Source organism: Patella vulgata, chromosome 9 (assembly GCF_932274485.2).
Source record: "Patella vulgata chromosome 9, xgPatVulg1.2, whole genome shotgun sequence".
Classification (NCBI taxonomy): domain Eukaryota; kingdom Metazoa; phylum Mollusca; class Gastropoda; family Patellidae; genus Patella; species Patella vulgata.
Window position 1 is genome coordinate 24,229,484 of NC_065887.2, and position 20,507 is coordinate 24,249,990.

The 20,507-nt window shown below is 37.4% G+C and overlaps 2 long non-coding RNA genes across 3 annotated transcripts; both read right to left on the reverse strand.

Annotated features, from left to right (window-relative positions):
• Positions 1 to 2,667: 2,667 nt before the first annotated feature.
• Positions 2,668 to 4,652, reverse strand: LOC126831798 (uncharacterized). Its single transcript, XR_007684334.1, has 3 exons — positions 4,509 to 4,652; positions 4,029 to 4,117; positions 2,668 to 2,951 (listed from the first exon to the last, which is right to left on the reverse strand). It is a non-coding gene; the product is annotated as an uncharacterized LOC126831798 (long non-coding RNA).
• A 3,321-nt stretch (positions 4,653 to 7,973) lies between these two features.
• LOC126831796 (uncharacterized) lies at positions 7,974 to 20,243 on the reverse strand. Of its 2 annotated transcripts, none has more exons than XR_007684331.2 (6): positions 20,219 to 20,243; positions 18,921 to 19,005; positions 18,499 to 18,663; positions 12,237 to 15,099; positions 10,734 to 10,842; positions 7,974 to 8,487 (listed from the first exon to the last, which is right to left on the reverse strand). It is a non-coding gene; the product is annotated as an uncharacterized LOC126831796 (long non-coding RNA). The 2 variants fall into 2 exon arrangements; XR_007684330.2 differs by lacking the exon at positions 20,219 to 20,243 and adding an exon at positions 20,004 to 20,200.
• Between the last annotated feature and the right edge of the window lie 264 nt (positions 20,244 to 20,507).

A 20,507-nucleotide genomic window follows, 5' to 3' on the forward strand; every position in this document is an offset into this window, starting at 1 on the left:
ATCATCTGTTAAATCACCGGGTATTCGAGCGATTTGGACAGGACATACGTCACTCTATACTATATACACAGCATGGTTCTTGAATTCTGACAATCTGTCCACTGGTCAGCAGCGACCAGCTCATCGATTAACCATCAGTAACAGTAAATAATCATAGACTTTAGTAGGGCTATTCTTATCTTCAAAGACCAGTGACGTGTCTGTGGTATTCACGAAGATATACTGAGTAGACGAGTGGTCAAGAATATTTCTGTAAATACTTGATATAATTGTCCGTAAACATCTTCGGTATCGCATGTACCCTTGAAATAAGCTCATAATTTAGCGTCATAATAAATAAAACTAATAGAAATGTGTTTTTTAGAATGTCCAACACAGCCAGTACAGACTGCCTCATGCCAGGCAGTGTGATATCAGAGAAATTGAGGCTGTACAAGAGAGATTCCATCTAGTTTTATTCGAATTTCCCACCTGAACGCCTTAACGCCCTTTCTTTGCCAGGCCTCCGCCCTGCACACTTGACAAAGGAACACCAGTGGTCTCATTCCGTTCCTTTCCATTAACCCCTGGCTTCATCCATGGGGGAGACACATATTCAAATTATCTGACATTACGCTTGATACCGTAACGACCTACAACTGCCTATTTTGACGGAATTAAACACATCTTTCTCTGTTTGTGGGCATGTCACTTCTTTTATATTACATTTCTTGCAAACTTTCTTATAAACGAGCGAACACGCAGCCGCACTGTTGTGAACATAAACAATGAGGCTAAGATTGGTTTGTAAACTGTTTTTGTTTGGTTCGTAGAATCCAGCTACGAACAAGGGCATATAATTTGAATACGTGTCTCCCCCATGGATGAACCCAGGGTATAGTGAAGTAGAACAGAATGAGACCACTGGGGATACTGAGAATAATGTCACCCTACATCCAAAGAGCTTGATTTCCATCTCATCAATAACTTCCATATGCGCATTTTTCAAGTTTTGGGTATACGATTATAAACGGTATTAGCACAACATATATTGTGTTGAAAACTATGTCAATATATGAACAACAATCAATAAAATCTGTACATTGAGATTGTGCATGGTCGTTCTTACGCGCTATATTTAACGAAATGAAATGAAAAGAAATGGGTTTTAAGGTATACTGTTCCTTTTCATATTAATGAGGATGAGCATTCGTGGTTCAGTGTACAATTAGCAAAATTTTGCCCGGACAGTGGCGCTATGCATACTATTATGTCGAATTCCAACTGTCGAGTTTTCGTATATGTGAACGCCGGCGTGTAATCGGGGCCTCGGGTTTTCGTTCCTTGCCAGAGCCTACGTCCTACATCACTGTCATGGCGAAACAACGGGATGGAACACGGGACCTTCAAGTTAGCAACCAAGCACCTTACTTACTGATCAACCATGGCTTCGGTTTTTTTACCTTTATTTTGACATGTTGGGCGACTTTAATCATGAGCTACATACTTTTCCAACAAAACATACTAACACAACGACACGAAAATAATTTAAATCTAAAGAGATTATAACGGCATTGAATTTCTTTACCACTGAAATATCACACGCCTCTGCACTGTGATATGCATTATATCACTAATTTCTATATCGGATTATTGTCGAGTCAGATCATACGGAGTATTATTAAATCATTCATCAAAGGTAAGTAAGTAAATAAGTAAATTTTATTGCATAAAAACGCCCACGAGGAGCAGGGCTTTTAACTGTTTTACTGATCCTCATGTTGCTGTATTCGTAAAATATATTACATCACCCATAAAGACTCCCCCACCCCGCCCTCCCCCAATACAACCTAGTACCCTTTCTCATCCCTCCGTTAATCACACATTTCGTCGACCCTTCCAAACGTGTTCTCTTTCAGAACCAGATAACAACATGCGTTATGTGAAATGGGAGATAACTCTGTTACAGATACTAGGTCTAAGGGTCTAATACACATACATACCAATAAAGATTTTCCCATTAAAATAATGTTAAATCGTATCACTTTGTGAGTCTTTAACTTTTCCAAAAAATTCATTGGACTAAACGTTATCTATACAAATAAAGCAACGCCTTGTTCCAATGTCTGGATGGAAATGAAATGAAATGAAATGGGGTTTAACGTTCTACTCCTATGCTGGTCTAATGAAGAAGGGCATACGCCATACAGTGTGCTATGAGGGAAATTTTGCCCGGGCAGCGGCACTATCGCCTATTCTTATATCGAATTCCAACTGCCAAGGGATCTTTTACGTGCATTCCAATGTATACACCGGACCTCGGTTTTTCGTCACATCCGAAGGACTAGACAGCTGTCCATGTCAGGCCCTTCGTCCTGCATCACTGACAAGGGGGGACCACGCCGGAAAATCTGGATGAACTTTCTCGGCCAATGCAGGGATCGAACACCCGACCTCCAGGCTAGCGAGCCAGCGTCTTACCCACTTAGCCACGTGATAACCCATGTCTGGATGGAGTTGACCATGTAAGTTTTGGTATTTAATCTAACCTAAACCTAACCCCGTGCTTGTTTATTATATAGAGTGTCCGATTAAAAGTTGTCCTAACTCTAGCCCAATAAAAAGTTGCCCTAACCCTAAATACAGCCGTACGAATAAGCTCTTCCAATAATAAAACAACTGATAACATGCACTATAATTCATTTATTTCGGGCAACTTTAACTAAAGGGCCACATGTTTTCAAACATATTATTCATACTATTCTGAAATTGTGCCCATATCTTGCTCCATTCAAAATCCACCAGTTCGCCATAGGCACATGTGCATTTTATATCACCCATGTTACCATCAATAGATACCGAAGATGAAAGATTTTGTCTTACAGGACAGCAATATCTAATATCACCTATCGCAATAAAAGAATTCCCGTTGGCCTGGCCCTTACACTCGTCTCCTTTGATGCACAGTTGTTCTGAAAGACAGAAACAGTTACTCATCTAACTACCTTGAATCAGTTTTGATAATAAACTCTGTTGTGCTAAAGAGATTAACTAGACTCTTTTAATCATAAAATCGAGAAAAACTCTGGGACAAAATGTAACTATGACCTACACATTCCGATTAAAATACAGATCTAAATTTGACAGGCATTTATACGCGAGTAACCTCTATGGTTTATGACTTCGTGAAATCAAAACCTTGCTGTTTTTCATGGATTGTTCTGAACCTTTGTATACTTATATTACCAACATTTATGTATAATGTATGAATTACTGAATATTTCAAATGTGTATACATTGTGGAGCAAAAGAGAAGTCCTATGTCGTTTCGTGATTCGTCTTGAACCTCTGCATAATTGTTACCACATTAACGTCTATATAATTTATGATGTCACAGTGTAGCTAATTTATAAAATCAACAAGTATTAAATTTATCCATGGATTTTGAAATATAGATATATGTCCACCGTTTCATATGTTTTTGTTTTTGCAACTCGTTGTAAATTTGAGGCTAATGTTAATACAGGTGTTTTTTTAATAATCAGAATACCATTGCTATTACATATAAATTACACACTGAAAATTTCCATTTGTGTACGCTTTAAATTATTCGCGGACTGCCATCGACTGAAAGCCTAAAATATGATAATATTGATAGCTGTAGTAAAAGTAGAGGTTTGGAAATGAAATGAAATGGGTTTAACGTCCTGTTTTTCTGCACCAACAAAGCTAATGAATACGACCATGCACCATACAGTGTGCTATAAGAGAACATTTTCCCTGGCAGTGACAAGAATACTTTTACGCACACGTCAATCTGTACATTATGTATATCGTCCCACCCCAACGACTAGACACTTTTCCTTGCCAGACCAACCGCCCTGACAATGGAAAACCAGGCTTGAAAACCCCGAGGAACATCCGTTGCCAGCATTGGAACCCCATGTTTAGTGAGCCAAAGCCTTATTTACCCAGCTACCGTAACCCGGAAATGTTGGCATTATACATGAATCCATAGGTACTTGAGATTATGAACCAAAAAATACTACCTGTTTTGTTATTATCATCAGTTGTTATCACTGCTGAAGTTACAAGACCAACCATTAGTACAAACAGAACCCCATACATGGTCATTGATCTAAACAAATCAGAATTAGAAATTAAAGATAGGCACACGCATCACGTTTTGATTGAAGGTTAAATGTCACGAGTTAACATACATTTAATTCTGTTTTGCAGACTTTTTCGTATTATTTGAGCAGGTTGACACAACTCACACAATAAATAAATCTCGAATTGCAGAACAATCATTCATTGATTGCGTAAGACATATCTTCTTTCGATTACGTGCTTCAACCGCCGACCATCTTTTCAGTTAAGTCAGATTTGGACGTTTGTCTAATTTCTTTTAATATCTTGCGCAAACAACATGCCCACATAATATTATTGGGATTCGCCTAGACTTTCTTTCATACATTGTCTAAATCGTACAATGCAAAACACTTTAAATATCTTAATATAATTCTTACCTTTGGTACTTGATTCAGATGAACAGTGAGTTCTTAATATCAAATATTATAATATGAACTGTCAATGTATATTATAATATTTTATAGTGCTAAAACCACTATAATAAGGTTTGGTTGTCTGTCATTGATTACTTTGTCACACGTTGAAATTAATAACTTATCTTAGGTGTTAGTAACTTTTAATTTTCTTCCGGGTATGCACTGCACATGCACTGCACATTTGTTTATAACAATGTTATAAAATTTTAAATAAAAATCAATATCTGCTTTATTAATTTATAAACGTTATAGTTGGACGAAATATTCGTATTTACTATTATGTATACTATACATGCATGATCAATAATTGAGGGACATGAGATTTTAAAGAGAATCTGTGATTACTACATGAGATAACTGAATGAACGACCGTGGTTCCCATGGTGCATGGGAGCCGTGGTGGATCAGTATGTAATACGTTGACTCAATAACCTGGAGGTCCCGTGTTCAATATTGGTGTTGGATGAGAATGTTCTTAGGAATTTCCTGCGTGGTTCCCCCTTGTTAGTGGGAAGGGACAACGTATAGTCGTTCGGATGGGACAAAACACCGGGTCCCTCGTAAACATTGTCGTTCATGTAAAATAACGCTTGACAGTTGGAATTCGGAATAGGAGTACGCCTTTATTCGAGCAAAATGCCCCTCACAGTACACTGTATGGCGTATGCCCGTTATCATCAGCCCAGTTGGTGTAACACAAAAAAAACCCTTTAACCACATTTCAATCCATTTCCCATGATACGCATTCTCTACTCTATGCTCTTCTAGACTTGTGGACAATTCATTTGTGCCCGTTCGTGACAGCAATTTGACAAAGGTCGCTGGAATCCACGAGGTTGTTGTGGACGGAGTCGAAATTTTATTATTCCCTTTCCTCATTCAAAATTATAAATAACACACGCCTTTGGGCATTTGCCATTCGTTTAAAACTTATTTCACTTACAATCCAATACAGTCTCAATGTGTTTCTCTTTAGAACTGGAGGAAATTGTTTATTTGTTGGAAAGCCGTTGATTCCACTTTACGTTATTTAGTAGATTATCTCAAATCTTGAATAATTCTATATTACATAAAATAATTATTGTATCGCTGTGTGGATTTTTGTGTCATTTGACCATTTTGATTTTGGAGTGATGTATCTAAAATCTGTTGGACGTTTAACTGATTTAGATTCAATCGTTTCCGTTTTTACTCTAATTTCAAATCAGATATGTTCGGCGAAATACGCCAGAAGTCTCAATCGAATGTCAATCTCTAGCGTCTGGTTATTCTAGTCTACATAGTATTTATTGCGCATACTTTTCAGATATGAATATGTCGTCACCGTTTGACATGACTTGTGGAATATGTCTAGACTCGTTCTTGGGGTCCCTTGTTAAAAATGGGCATGAAACGCATTATGGTATACGATTCGTGTACCAATGGTAAAATGTTTATTTTGTCTTAAATATTGGTTATCAGAAACCCATCTTTTCCCGGTAAGATTACAACATCAATGTTGATTTAAATTGACAAATAATTCGTGTTTTCAATGTCGAAGACTTTGGATGATATTTTAGCTACTTTAAGCGGGGTTGATACCAGAAATGATAACATTACCGTTCGCGCAATGGTTGCACTACCCATGTCACCAGCAGATTGTGTCACAGCTGTCGTGATTCACCTAAGTGCGTAATGATAACACTACCCAAGGCCATTAGAAGATTCTGGCACAGCTGTATTTGCGCAATAATTACAAAACATATCCTCCAAACAATGATGCGCATTTTATGTCCAAATTGCCATTCTAAATTTGTAAAGAAATCGCATTTGATACTAGCGTAAAAGGTGCCGGATACTTTGAAAAGTGTCAATTGGACATGGTTCTCCGTGATCCGAAAATTCGCTATTAGACAAAGTTAATGCACATTATTTGCTGAACTTTTATAATTGAATGACACACTTACATTTCCACGATTTCAATGGTAAATGAATAGCCCCCAACCGTAGCTAAAAGCAGACATATTCGATAGACCGACGTTTTAGTGTTGTTAGAATAGAGTTTGTTATCATTTCTTTGTTATCATCAATCAATGATTATATCTCTTTTATTGATTGTTTATCTTTCGTTACTTTTGGTACAGTCACTTATCTCGAACGAGATGAACATTATTATTAACGCAAGCGCACCAGAATTTTCCTGATCACATTCTGGTGGTGGTGGTGATGGTCGGGGGTGGGGTGGGGGGTTAACCCCGTATACTACGGAGGACTTTGCTTGAAACTGAAGGTCTGGCATTTTTTTTAGTAATTTTAAAGACAAAGCCATAAAGACCGCACATAATTAGCAGCAACAGACAAATTAACGTCCAGCAGACAGTTGTTTAAACATGCATTATGCAAGAGCTAAATCTGCCTATTGCGGGTCTTTCTTTAGGCCTGAAATGTTTTCTAAATTATTAATTAGACATAAATTAACTGATCCAGGCCTTAATCAACTCTCGATGGCATCAGATTTCTCCCATATTTAATAGATAAGAATGGTTCAGCCAAATTTTGATTTAATCACATATGGAGGACCGAGATTTAGCTTCGATCAACCAGTACGGTAGTTGAAATTATTGAACACGTCTGTCAAACTTTCAAAGGCTAATATCTTCGCTTGCAATAGAGTAATTTGAATGAACTTTTCAAATTATTCATTTTACATCATCTACTTTCGAACTATTATAGCAAGAATGGCTAGTTCTTTATCTAAATCTTACATAATGTATCTTTAAAAGCTAAAAAATAAAACCTATCAAAAGTGTTTTATTTTTCCTGCGCCACCTAATTTATGATCTAGCTACCCCATCTTGATATTTTAGAGTATTCAACTCTAGTACGAATTTAAACTGAGCTTCATGCATAAGCTTTGTTCGCATGTCTTTTTGCCTTAATTACCGGACCTGTCTGAAATAAATCTGTGACTTTCAAAGCTTTATGAAAAATATCTAATTATTCCATATTATGTCACGGGCGTGGTTGATGTAAAAAGAAAATTGGGCGTGACAAATCCCAAAGGTTCGTTTTGCCCGACGCTGCGGCTCAAGCTCGGCATATTCTAGTCGAAAGGCCATTGCCCGACCATTCGCCTACGTATATGTACTGTGTCCCATTGTGCAAGATATTTCCAACATTGAGAATAATTGGGACATTTAACAAAAATCCCTAAACCTGTAGATAGGATGTTCAAGACGGCCTCTTGTTGTAAACAAACTAGATTAAACTTTATCTGAAGATATTTCATGCTAAATTTCAGCATCCTGCTTTTAGCGTTTTTGTAAAGGATTTTCGATAAAAAAAAATAAAAAAAAAACCCAACTAAACCACAATAAAATCATTTTATCAGGTTTAATCGTTGAGTAATAGTTGACATTAGAGGAATAATAGAAGACAAAGATTACATCGATGCAAAGACAATTATTTATTTTAAAGCGCTGCAAATATAACCGTGTATATCATATAATTAACGCATGTCACTTGGATAAAAAAATTTAAAGTTTTATTTTAAACAATGCTTCAAAATTGTTTCTTTGAAGGTATGACAATTTTAAACAAATAGTGTGTCACCATAATCCCAAATGGACTTTCAATAATTACTTCGACCAACCAGTAAATGGACGTTCACGAAATAAGTTGCCTACGTCTACTATCCTGTCTCTGATATACCTATCCAACGACAGCCACCTGTCACGCCAGTGTCTCCAGTGGTGTCCATGGTCATAATAATGTCTATCATGTCTATCTGGTTGATGCACTTCCTCTGTGTTGCAGAAACATTCGATGATTTCTTGACCATTTACATAGTTAGAAGCAGACCTCATAATTCCATTTCCATGTGGACAGCAGTATGGTACATTGTTTATGTAGCTTATAAAATATACATGTTCACAGTCATCCCCACTGCTACAGCGTTGGTCTGAAAATAGAAGGCAAATAAATTCTGAAATAGTTATACCCACAATCTACCCCGGCTGACCGAAGGAGTAAAATAACAAACAATAAAGTAATCCCAAAGCACAATATAAGTAATCCTTGTCTAATGGTAAGTTCAGGGTCACCGCACCACACAATCAGTAACAGAAATGAAATGAAATTGGGTTTAAGTCCCACTTTTCTGCACCGACGGACATACTCGTACGCTATACAATGTGCGGTGGGGGCGTTTTTGCTCAGACAGCGGCGCTATGTCCTACTCCCATGTCGAATTCCAACTATTAAGGATTCTTTTACACGCACGGCAACGTGTACAAGAGAACTCGGTTATTCGTCTTACCCGAACGACTAGACACTGTTCTTGCCAGGGCCTCTGTCTTGCACCACTAACAGGGTGAAAACCGTGTCGGAAAATACCGAGGAACTGTCTCGGCCAATACCAAGAGCGAACCCGAGACCTCCTGGTTAGCAAGCCAGCATCCTACTCACTGAACCACAACACAAACAATCAAGCTTGGAAATCATAGAAAATAGAACATGGTAAACCATCAGACGGTGGTGGATCTGGGAATGGGAACAGAAGAATCATTTCATCATCGGTTATATTTTGACTAAAATGTGCGCGCTTTATCCGTTGAGTTATTTTTTTTCATTCTTTTCAGTCAAAGGTGTTAGTATGAAATCAAGGATGAGTAACTGATTAACGTTTTGGGTTACCATAGTGATACAACTATCCCTACTTTTACGCCACAACACAACATTTAAATTTTCCGGTTGTACGTGAGAAGAAGTAGGGTCGCCTGTCCAACTTCGTGGGATTTTTCCGAGTACCTCGGTTTCTACCCTCTGCTATTGAAATCCACACGTTACTCCCCAAAGGACTTAGGTTGTGTCGAGTGGACATTAAACCCCACTCTCTCTCTCTCTCTCTCTCTCTCTCTGCTCGGTTGGAGCAGAAAGTTGGACGTTTGGACGGTAAAGTTGGACATTAAGCCCATTTCATTTCTTTATGGTTAATTATGAATGAAATACAATCCTACTTACACCCATGATACCTAAGAATTAGAACGAAAATATGAAAGGTAACCATACGAATGACTCCATATGCCTCTCCATTACATAGTCGGCAATGTGGAGGTTAAACCCAAACTCACTCTCTCTCTCTCTCTCTAATGAAGATTAGCGTAAGTCAACAAATGTTCTTTGACAGATTTTGTACACTTGACCCCGTTTTTTTTTCGTACCATCCTAACAACTATACGCTGTTCCTTACCAAGTCCCAGACCTGCACCGCTTTCTCCAGTCGACACCAGGATCGTGCCCTGGATATCCTGGTTATTAAGGCCGACACCTTGTTAGTCAATAATCCACTATGGCTCTCCAATCATCAATCACCCCCCCCCCCCCCCTTATGCGTCTTCATTCGTTTGAAGTTTTTGGAAATTGTATTCTATACACTCGAGTTGAAGATATTACTTTACACTTTGTTTCGACGATCTAAGTTCTTAACTTAATGAAACATTTATGCAAGGGCAAAATCATCCTTTTGTAAGTCTTTTTTCTGGCTTATACAAATGTTATACAAATTATTATGTGAACATCTTTTAACATGATACACCCATTATCAACTCTCTAATCCAAGGGTGTCAAACTCATTTCGATTCAGGGACCACATGAACTAAAATTTTAAATCAAGTGGGCCGACAAAAATATCAAGATAAAGAAAATTTTATTGATTTATTTGACTAAAATCGTTACATATTATACACGATGTTCTCTTGTATTACATATAACTTAAGATATTTATGACACACAGTACAGAAGTCAGAGTTTTAATAAAACCGGAAAACAATAATAAATGATTTTCACCGCTAGTTTCTAAGAATTATCGACACGACAGTTTGTTGAAATTTGTTCCACGGGCAACATTTAAACCTTTGGCGGGTCGGATCTGGCATCCTGGCCGCATGTTTGACACCCCTGCTCTAAACCATCGAATGGCTCCGATTTAAAAGTTTAACGAAAAAAATATATAATCAAGACTTTGCCTCGGTTGTCAAATATCATTGCTACGAGAATAAACAATCTACGCTTTAACATAAGGAAGTAATATGACTGAAATTTTTAATATATTCATTTTCATTATCTATTTTTGAATTGTCAGCTCTTTATCTAAATCTTACATAATGCATCTTTAATCGCACTTTGGTGTTCAATTTAATTGCTTACCTGCTCTCTGTGTTGTAACAGCTTGAATAGGTCGAATTGTTGCAGCTACAGCGCAGTCTATGAGAAACAACAGTACTAAAGCCCGCATGATTCAATTCAAGATACACAGCTAAAATAGAACAATATAAATAAAGTCTAGTACGTCACAAAGATAGTATGTGTATAGAGTTTCGTGGAAATAAATGTATAAGTAATATTTCTCGAGTTCTGCAATGGAAATAAAACTGGAAAGACGATTGGTTGTTGTATGTATAATGTTTCGGAAACTATTGAATATTTTCTTTTTATATCTACTCCGGGGAAACGTCCACTCCACCCAAAGATTGTATCCAACTTGTATTCAAGTATTTCTTCAGTACGCGGTTGTTGTAGAAAGTTTCACAAAGAAATATATTTACTGGATGATTAATAAATATCAAATTGAAAAGTAAACCGTTCTTAATTTTCGTAACAACTGACAATCTAAATATTTCTGCTAGACTCTTTAACTTATTTTTTTCCCTCAATACATCATTATTTATGGACGTGCTTGTATAGGTCAATGCTGGATCGGAGCAGTTAAATGAGCACTTTAAAGATCTTCTCTTGAACATTTGGTGTGTATGGAAGCCGATAACTGCCTCTTCGCACCGTCGTGCCTTCGCGTTAACAACCAATGGCCGCAATCTCGCTTCGCTTCAGTTAAAAGTTTTGTAATGAAATACTAAATTGTTTCTGAGATCGGAAACAACACCCATCTCGAGATCATAAAACTCAAAAGTTTATACCCAAAAATAAAAAAGTCCCTAAAGTAAATAGTAAAAGGCACAACTTCGGTATACATTGGTGTTGCGCATATAAATATTGAATGGTTCTCGAGATTTTGTCTGGAAACGACACATACCCCCGATTAGACTATTTTTTTGCAGCAAAACAGACACAAATAAAATTGTCCAGGCCGAATAATTAGAGAATGGCCTCCGTCAGACCGAGGTGGCGTCCTTACTGTGCTACTGCGATCGTACGTGAATACAACGCGAGAGAATGTCCAAAGAAATTAAAAACTTGAAAAAAATCGCGTTCTCACAGCTTTCCAGGTAGGATCGTGACGCGCTCTGAGACTATTTTCCGTCGCCGTACCCGCGCAGTAAGGGCGCCATCTCGGTCTGCGGGGATATTAGGGAAAAAAAGAAGTGTGTCCCCTCTCATCCCCTACACACGCCCCCACCACCACCACAACCGCACATTTAATGCATGGGAAATGAAACTGCTCAAATCGCTGGGGATCATCTGTACCCTCTGCAAACTATCAAGGAATTCGGTCAACAAATGAAATCTGGGGAGAGTATACAAATAAGTGTGAACGGACAATACCGATTATGTTATTGCCCGATTGAGTTCTTTTAAATATTCTATAAAATAAAATACAACATAAGAAATCGTATTAATATAACACAACCCGCTAGTTTCCACGATGACCATTTGTTTTAGTGGGGTATAAATGACTAAATAATATGTACTTACCAGTTCAGCAATCTCGACTATTCTACACTAGTATTACTTCCCTAATCGGTATACTTATATTATAATGTCTAGAGAACACACGTGACAAAAGCAGTTAACAGAGAACTCATCGTTTTGGGAGAATTCCTTTGTTTAAAGAGGTTGGTTTTTTTTCTTTGATTATTAGCAACCATCCCACTCGAACTTTTGAACAAAGTGCTTATGTTTTACACAATTAACAAAATCTATCTTAAAGAAACTTGGGGATCACGTGGCTAAGTGGGTAAGACGATGACTCACTAGCCTGGAGGTCGGGTGTTCGATCCCTGCATTGCCAGAGAAAGTTCATTCAGATTTTCCGGCGTGGTTCCCCTTGTCTGTGATGCAGGATGGAGGGCCTGACAAGGACAGCTGTCTAGTCGTTCGGATGGAACGAAAAACCGAGGTCCCGTGTACACATTGGCGTGCACGTAAAAGATCCCTTGGCAGTTGGAATTCGATATAAGAGTAGGCCGTAGCGCCGCTGCCCGGGGAAAATTTCCCTCATAGCACACTGTATGGCGTATGCCCGTCTTCATTACCCCAGGTTAGGAGCAGAACAGTAGGACGTTAAACCCCATTTCATTTCATTTCATTTCTTTAATGAACTTTTGTAAATGGACAATTATTAAAGACTTTATGCTAGATTTTATCTCTCTAATATTGTGTAAGTTGAAACTCTAATAGGGAGATCAATCCAAAAATGGATCAATTCCGTACAACGTTTACAGAGATATGACGAATTGAACATTCTTCTCAACGTGTAAAAAAACAGCCACCATCTTTATTTGCTGTAAACCAGTTGATGGGCCTGTTTTAAATCCAATTGAATCCAATCCGGAAGATTATCTAGCGTTGGTATTCTGAATTTGTGTTCTTAGTTAAATTATTAATTTGAGTACATATTAGCGTAGAAAATTGATATTTTCCGAAAAAAACGAAACTCACGCGTCGTTACCTTAAGGTTTTAATGTGTAATCAATTATGGATTTCATAAACCTCTTTTCTCCAGAGCACAAGCTGGACAAAATATAGAGATACTGCAAAGCTATGGATTGACTTGTAATAAATATTCTATAAATCTCTTTAAATCTGTAATACTAGAATGCACTAGAATATTCGGGACATATTTGGTTAAATGCGTTTAAAATTCAATAGAAGGAAGTTGAGATAATTGCATGTTATTAAACCGCGTCCGGTTGTTTACAATATTAATGACCTGGTTATGACTAATCAGAAATACATAGATTAGATCTATATAATATCTAATTTCATACATTTCAAATGAACATGCTTTAATGTATAGAAACGATAATGTTTTAAAAAGAGAAATGGGGGTTTAACTTCCATACTAGGCCATTTCGGAACTAACATAATGGTCCTATTGGATTTCAATAATTGGTTTGCGCGTACCCACGAGGTTAGACAGGCGACCCCACTATTTGTCATCGAAACCACACCACTGACAGACCTTGTGATCTAACGCACAGTAGTTGGTGCTTTGTATTAACTAAATGTGACCGATCGCATGTACTGTACCTTGGAACCCAAAGGGCAATCAATTCATGGTCTACCAATACAGGGGGTCACGGTGGTTAAATGGGTAAGACGCTGGTTCGCTAGCCTGGAGGTCGGGTGTTCGATCCCTGCATTGGCCGAGAGAGTTCATCCAGATTTTCCGACGTGATTCCCCCCTTGTCAGTGATGCAGGACGGAGGGTCTGACAAGGGCAGCTGTCTACATTGTACACATTGACGTGCACGTAAAAGATCCCTTGACAGATGGAATTCGATATAAGAGTAGGCCGTAGTGCCGCTGTCCGGGCAAAATTGTCCTTATAGCACACTGTATGGCGTATGCCCGTCTTCATTAGCCCAGTTCGGAGCAGAATAGTAGAACGTTAAACCCCATTTCATTTCATTTCTACCAATAGAAAAGTTCGTTTACTAGTGAGTGGAGTACACTTATTAGACGATACATTAAACAAAATTGGGATATTGGATATTAGCAATTTTATTCTTATACTTCAGTTCTCTTTCTATTATCTCGACTTTACCTTTATAATCAGATACATGTTACATAATAATAATGTATTTTTAAAGGGACAATAACACTCTTGCTGGCTTGACAGCTGCAGAAAATAAATAATAGCCTTATTCTAAGTATTAGATGTTTAAGTATCCTACCTGTTGTGTAAATTATCCATTAAATCCTATTTTACTTGTCCAGAGGGTTCGAAAATATTTTTAAATCCAAGTCACATTTGAAAAGCTTTACGTTAGGCTTTTCAAATCATTTAGTTGAATTTTTCCAATTTTTTAAATTAGGTGTGTTAAGATGAAATTTGTATCATCAATTAATTGGAATATTGTAAAATAGTAAAATTTGTTGACCAGAATAAAGATTGGGACATATTATTCAGTTACAACAAGAGTGGTATTGAGACTTTAAACATTGAGAAACTTGAACTTGTCTCTTTAACGACCAAAGAAGGAGTTTCTACGAAACATATTATTCAGTCGCGAAGACAGTTGCTGCATTTCTCGCTTGAGTTGCCGATCAGCTTGTTGCATTCTTTGGTTAAGTTGCTTATTCATTTGAGACAGCCTTCGCTTTAGTTCCCTATTAAACTTCCGCATTTTCTTGTTATGGGCATTCCAGTCAAAATTTCCTGTGGATGCAATTGTTGTGCCAGAATGACATATGCATCGGGTATAGGCCTGTCCATTGTTGTACACCGAGGACATGCTTGATCCACCACCATTCGGACAGCAATATCGTACACCATTGACGTAGCCTACAGAACTGCTATTACGACAAACATCTCCTTCATCACAGTGCCGTTCTGAAATATAAAATACATATTTTTTTAAGTACGGAGCCACGGTGGCTAAGTGAGTAAGGCGAAAGTTCATCGGGATATCCGGCGTGGTTTCCCCTTCTCAGTGGTGCAGGACAAGGATGGGACAAAAAAACCGAGGTCACGTATACACATTGGCGTGTACGTAAAAGATCCCTTAGCAGTTGGAATTCGATATGTGTTTTGTGTATGCCTGTCTTTATTAGCCTAGTCGCAGCAGCACAGTAAGACGTTAAACCGTATTTCATTTCACTTAATTTATTTTTTTAAATACCGATTGGTCATTATCATATTCCTCACGGCTTAATCCACGCTGATATGTACTGAGATTGAATCGAAGCCGTGTGGGTTGTCTAACGTTGGTGTAATGATTTTGTTAATTAAATGTTAAATAATCAATCTAAGCAAATAAAATCAAAATGCCAACGCCTGATAACCCCCGGCTTATCAATTATGTTCACTTATAACATAATGGCGGCGAGCTCTTTACACATCTACCGATATTCATCTTCCACAATAGTGTAATTTGCAATGGATTCCTATTACGCTAAAATGACGCAATGGAATTTTAATATCAGATTTAATGTTAGTACTTTGTGTACGCAGTCTTCATGCATTGTTATATAATAAAAATAAAGACATAAAGACAGTTAAAATATAAAATACGATATAAATACTAATACCTCTGTGTATAAACATTAATCATATCAAAATTTATTTTAATGGCCAAGAATGATTTCAACTATCTGCGCCATCGGATGCCTCCGATTTTAAATAGACTAGAACGCTTCGGTCAATTAATGATTTAATTTAGAAATGGAGAAGCGAAACTGAGTCTCGAATAACGAGTACCGTTGTTACGATAATAAACAATCAATGCATACATCTTGTCAAACTACAAACAGTGATAACTTCGCTCAGAATACAGTAATCAGAATGAAATTTTCAATATATCCAGTTTGCATTATCTATTAATGAACTATTATAGCAAGAACGGTCAGCTCTGTTTCTAAATCTTACATAATGCATCTTTAAGGAGGAACCTAATCGAAATTCAATTATTGCACTTTTAGATGGGGCTATCTGTGCACCCTGCACGTTTCAAGTCAGTAGCTTGAAGCGTATATATGGTATTAGTGTCAGTGGCTTGTGGCACGAAGTAACAGTATATTGTCGCATACATAATATATTATGTCAACGCCTGGGCGACATAATATATTGTGTTGACGCTCCAAGCGTGTTAGCATATTAGACCTGTAGACTCAGTGGAATGTACGCGTCATCAGAGCCATAGAAAGTGTCCCTGTAAATAAAAGAGGGCATCCTTATCAGAAAAAGGGCACCTGTGATGTCAGAATTTCAAAAAAGGGCACTTTTCTTTCGGATTAGGGTTAGGGTTAGGGTTAGGACACAGAAAAGAGAGAAAAAACAGAAAAGAAAAAAACAAGCATTCATTGGTTATCAAAGCGCCAATTAAATCTATCGTTGCAAGTTCATGCCTAGTCACCTCCATCCTAGTTCCAAGCGTTGACATAATATATTATATCGCCCAAGCGTTGACATAATATATTATGTATGCGACAATATACTGTTACTTCGTGCCACAGGCCACTGACACTAATACCATATATACGCTTCAAGCTACTGACTTGAAACGTATCGCCTGCTCTGTATCTCCCATAACAAAGCTACTGATGGGCGTATAACGTATATCCTTCCTTGTCAGACAAACCCGTGTGTATGATTATAGTTAGGCAGATACGACGATCAGTACAACAAAAACTCAAAACCGACTCGACTCTTGAGGGGATGTTCAGTATCGAGGGAACCAGAATAATTACAACTTTAACTATTCATAATAGTAAGTGCAGGGGAAAGGCACTTCACTCAAACAAAACAGAAAAGACAAACCTGTGGACAAGACACAGACTGCACAGACATTGCAAGCAATAAGCAACAAATATAAAATCATGCAATTGGCATATTTGATATATTTTTTTTTTGAAATTTCATATGCTTGTGAAGGGAATGAAATGTAAGGGGTTTAACGCCCTACTGTTCTGCTCCGACTGGGCCAATATCGTGTTGTATAAAGAAAATTTTGCCCGGACAACATCGCTCTTATATTGAATTCGGTCTGTCAAGGGCTCATTTACGTGCACGCCAATGTGTACAAGAGACCTTTGTTTTTCGTCCCACCAAAACAAAAAGGCCATGCGTTGCTGCTTTCAAGTCCTCTGTCCTGCATCTCTGACACGGAGAAACCACGCCGGAAAACGTTTCGTTAACAGAAGTACTAACTCCAGAGGCCATTGAAACCCTCCTTATGATCAGCCAAACAATCCCAGCATGTTTTTAACTCATTACCTAATTCATTTAGACGTTGAAGCAGGCCACTTTTATTTTAATTAAACATTGGGGATGGGGGCAACGGTCTAAGGCATAAACATTAGATCATGCGGTCTGTCATTGAAGCAAGTGGCATGGTTTCGATTCCCAGCTTGTACGTGACACGGTGGTTTGTCCACCCTAGTGGGTTTTCTCTGACTATCGCGGTTTTCTCCCTTTGCTAAAGGCCCCACGCGCAAGCGAATTATTGAAATATAATTGAACCATGTGTTAGTCCCCAAAGGACCTAGGTTCTGCCGAGTGGACATTAAACCCAATAAATTACTGGGTCCCATTTCAGTGAAGGTCGTTTATGGGATTTTGATTTGGGGTGTTAGTTTTGAACACACTTGTTTGCATGCGCTCACGCACAAGTAATAAGAAGTTATTAAACATGAAATAAGCATTTATATACATCAAAGGACAAGTTACATCTGTGGCAGGTTTTACACTCCATAACGCTGTATACAAAAACATTACAATCGTAGAAATTCCTTTATCAGTAATTGTCGTTACATAATGTTATTTATCAGAATTCATTTCTAAGGGGATAATTAAAGACTGTTGTCATGCGAACCACTAAATTTTGATTAACGTCAATGAGGCGATATGATCAAATTAAATATTGATTTTGTTTAGGTTGTATAATATAATGTTCATTTAAAGATGCATTATGAAAGATCTAAATCTGCCTATTGCATGTCTTAATTTTGGTTTCAAATGTTCTATAAACTACTATTTAGTCATTAATTAACATAACAATAATTAACTATTTTTATTATTATTTATTTTGGAACTATTATAACGAAAACAGTAAACTCTTTATCTCAATCTTACATAATGCATCTTTAATATATATTTTAAAGCTTTATGATCAACGAACAAAGAACGGATTGCCACGGAACATGTTACTAAGCTGCCAAGACATTTGCTGCATTCCCTTGTTAAAGGCATCCCAGTCAACATTAGCGTTGCCATATGAAGTAAATGTTGTACCAGAGTGACATGTGCATGTAGTATAGGTCTGCCCACTGTTGTACATCCCAGATGATCTCGAGGACACGCTGATTCCATTACCACTCGGACAGCAATAACGTACATTGTTCACGTAGCTTACAGAATTGCTTTGACTACATGCAGCTCCCATATTGCATGGCTGCTCTGGAACGATTAAAAACACAAATACGGGCGCATTACACAATTTTCAAAATACTTTTCCCAAAAAATGCGTTGATTATAAATAGAAAACACTTAGTATCTTAATGTGGCTATTTTATCTTCGTGGGGCCCAATTGATACTAACTGAGAATAAAAACAAAAATTCTACAATAATCGATATAACACACATCAGACTATATATACTTTATTTTGCCCTAAATCAAAGAACTTGAGTTCTTTTAAGCAATTTTAAAACATACCTTGTGAATTTGTTATTACAGCACAGGTCACAACCTGGAGTACCAGCAACAACACGAGCAGAACGTACATATTAGCAGAAATTAGCTGTAAGAAAAATTATACATGATCACCATTGTGGCTAGGAAACACAGAATAACATGTAAATGTCCAAAATGTTAAAGGACAATATTGGTGTCAGTCATTATTACATATGTGATAGAACTGGTTAAATACATTCCAAATATAATTTTTACACAGAAATCATTGCTTCGGTAGACGTGTAACAAGCACGTGAAGAAACGGGAAGTGACGCCAAACATGACAAACACGAGTTGTCACTCAAAATGAAAACAAACTCACGATAATAGCACTAGCACCAAAATAAATTTCAGAAAGATCAATGAGATTTCTTTATTTACGGTGAAAAATAGAAGTTAAAGACTCTTCATTAGCCCTGGTCGGAGCAGAAATTAGGACGTTAAACCCCATTTCATTTCATTTTACTTCTAAAATGACCAAAAACAGGGCTGGGGTATAGCGGCATTTTCATATTGCAGCTTAATAAGGGCTTGGCGGTGAGGGACAGTTCCGAAATGAACTAACATAGACCGTGCAAATATCGAAAGTTGAAGCAATCTGACTATGAATAAGCAATAAGAGACGAGGGTGGTCGTTCTTGTCTTCTGTCTTCAGTTTATACACACCCGCACTTTCGCATATAATAAATTAGTTTTACATCTGAAATCCTGTTTCTAAATTAAAATAACTTCAACATATTTTCTTTAAAATTGTAGATTGACGTAATTCGTCAAATGGAAAAAAATGAGGTCATTTGAATATCGTATATTTCATTTTAAGAGGTAGCAGTAGTTGGTTGATATCTAATTTAAAAAACTGGTTAAAAAACAAATAATAAAAAGACTGCATTGCCTTGGGCTCTCGCGTGATTTAACACTAACAAAACCTCTTTTGTGTAAAATATATACTATTTGTTTAGCAATACATTTGACCGAGAACAAATAGTTCAATACTATAACAAGAAAAGATGGAGATACTGTTACATATAATCTATGTACTATTTATGCTATATAATATACTCTTACCTTAAATTGGTCTAGAAATAGTATTAAATGACGTTAATAAACAAAGCAGCTGTATTTAATTTAAAACATCAAGCTGAACTTGTTTTCAAGGTATTTACATTTAAGAGACAATGTGGTAAACATAAAGTTAATATCTATCACCCCGCGATAATATTTATTAAACGAGGTGTCGCGAATTGTCGACGCGTAAAATCATGTATTACATCTATACTAACATTTGTGACTGTCGCTTATTGTTTATTTGTCTGTCTGCCTGTTCAAGGTTGGCGGCTACACTGGTACATCGGCCCCGAGACGATAGTCTACCACTTTCGGTTTCGGAGTTATGACCCCCGGGCTTATGATTGGGCCCCGGGCGAAGCCGGGCATCCTTCTAGTGTATTATAAATGCCCCCTTGTAAACAGTTTGACCGCCATTTTTTGCCGTGGGTTAGAGGTAATTTTCCCTTAACTAGCCAGCTGTATAATATGTCTCTTATGTCAAGATGACAATTATAAACCGAG